Here is a 2,500-nt window from a genome sequence, read left to right on the forward strand (position 1 = left end):
TGCCTGCCTTCCTTCCTTCTTCCAGGTAGACCGTGTAAGAACCTGGCGCTTTGTATAGAAGCGCCAGGCGGCCGCAGGCAGGCAGGCAGGCAGGCAGGCAGGCAGGCAGGCAGGCAGGCAGGCAGGCAGGCAGGCTGGCTGGACGTCCCCTGCCTGCCTTCTTCCAGGTAGACCGTGTAAAAACCTGGCGCTTTGTATAGAAGCGTCAGGCGGCCGCAGGCAGGCAGGCAGGCAGGCAGGCAGGCAGGCAGGCAGGCAGGCAGGCAGGCAGGGTGGCCGTCCCCTGCCTGCCTGCCTCCCCCGCCCCCAGGTAGACCGGGTAATAACCTGGCCCTTTTTTTTAGGAGCGCCCTCGTGTGGCCAGCATGGTAAGGGCAGGGCAGCCGTCTTCCTCTTCTTCTTCTTCTTCTTCTTCTTCTTCCTCTTCTTCTTCTTCTTCTTCTTCTTCTTCTTCTTCTTCTTCTTCTTCTTCTCCTTCTCCTTCTCCTCCTCCTCCTCCTCCTCCTCCTCCTCCTCCTCCTCCTCCTCCTCCTTTGTCGTATCCCCACTGTTGTCAAGATCATGCGTGCATGCGTCTGTGCATTCGAGCGGTCGAAATGGGGGATGCGTGAGTGTTTGTGTGTGTGTTGGCATTCCTGCCCGCCCGCCCGCCCACCCGCCCGCCGCCGCCCTCTCTCTCCGTGATCTATTTTGGGTCTGTCTCTCTCTCCCCCACCCGCAAGCACATCGCCACGACAAACCACGACATCGCCAAGGGCGGCCTTCGTGGCGACAGCTGCCGTAGACCTCGGTGAGTTTGTAGACCGCCGCTTGGCAGCAGAGCAGCAGGTAGGCGATGGAGGAGACGGGTGGGGTGGGGTGGGGCGGGGCGTGCCTTCGTGCGTACGTGCGTACATGTCCTTGCAGGGAGGGCAAGGGATCAACCTTGGCGATGTTGTGGGCGGGGGTGGTTTCCTTGGTGTGCGTGTGTGCGCGTTGGAGTGATATCTTGTGTCCATCTCTCTGTCCCTGTCTGTCTCCCCTGCACACAAGCGTGTGTGCGGTGTACTTGGCTCCTGTGTCTCTGTCTCTCTCCCTCCACACAAGCAAATGCTGTGTTTGAGTGTCAGCTTAGTGTGAGAGAGAAATTTTGTGCCCTTCTGTCTCTCCTCTCCTCTCCCGCAAACGACTTTTTGTCTTTGTTTTTGTGTGTGTGTGTGTGTGTGAGAGAGAGAGAGAGAGAGAGAGAGGAGAGACAGAGAGATTTGGTTTCTGCCTGCCTGCCTCTGCCTGCCCCTCTCTCTCTCTCTCTCTCTCTCTCTCTCTCTCTCTCTCTCTCTCTCTCGTCTCTCTCTCCCTCTCCCTCTTTCCCTCCCTCCCTCCCTCTCCCTCCCCCCCCCCGCAATCAAGTGTGTGTGAGAGCGCACGAGTGATTTGGTGCTTGTCTTTCTGTATCCCTGTGTCTCTGCATGCTCCCCCTCCCACAAAGGAACGCCCGCCCGCCAAGACTTTTCTCCCTTGCCGTCCCTGCAAGGACGGACGCACGCACGCACGCATGAACGCACGCCCTCACCCGTCCCCTCCATCGCCTACCTGCTGCACTGCCGCCAAGCGGCGGTCTACAAAGTCACCGAGTTCTACGGTAGCTGTCGCCACGAACCCCACCCACCCTTGGCGATGTCGTCGGGTTACAGCGACCACGTAGACCTGGAGGCTCCATGGGGGGGGGGGGGCGCGCGCACGGGCCGGTAGACCGGGAAGTCCTACGACCTCCACAGTAGACCGGCAAGACGCAGCCTCTCCGGCGGGTAGACCGGGGCCCCGGCGAGTAGATTGTCCGACCGGGAAGCCCCCACGGCCGCGGAGGCAGACCGGCAAACTCCAGCCGTCGGGACCGGTAGACCGGAGGGGAGCCGACGGTCGGGAGACCGGGCAACGGCGCCAGCCCCTCCGGCCGGGAGACCGGGCTTCCCGAGGTCCGGCGCCCAGTAGACCGCCCAGCGGTTGCGCACCGTGCTCCAGGTAGCCCGGCAGAGCCGCGCTCTCCGGAGGGTAGACCGGGAAGCCCCGACGAGCTCGGAGGAAGACCGGCAAACCCCAGCTTTCCCAGCTGGTAGACCGGAGGGGAGCCGAGGGCCGGGAGACCGGGCAACGCCGCCAGCCCCTCAGGCCGGTAGACCGGGCTCACCGAGGTCCGGCCCCCCCCCCGTAGACCGGCCAGCGGTTGCGCGCCGTGCGCCAGGTAGCCCGGCAGAGCCGCGCTCTCCGGTGGGTAGACCGGGAAGCCCCGACGATCTCGGGAGGAAGACCGGCAAGCCCCAGCCTTCCCGGCCGGTAGACCGGAGGGGAGCCGAGGGCCGGGAGACCGGGCTTCCCGAGGTCCGGCGCCCAGTAGACCGGCCAGCGGTTCTGCGCCGTGCTCCAGGTAGTCCGGCAGAGCCGCGCTTTCGGGTGGGTAGACCGGGAAGCCGCATGTTCTCGGAGGAAGACAGGCAAGACCCGGCCTGCCTGGCTGGTAGAC

This window comes from Podarcis muralis, chromosome 14 (genome assembly GCF_964188315.1).
Source record: "Podarcis muralis chromosome 14, rPodMur119.hap1.1, whole genome shotgun sequence".
NCBI classification, from domain to species: domain Eukaryota; kingdom Metazoa; phylum Chordata; class Lepidosauria; order Squamata; family Lacertidae; genus Podarcis; species Podarcis muralis.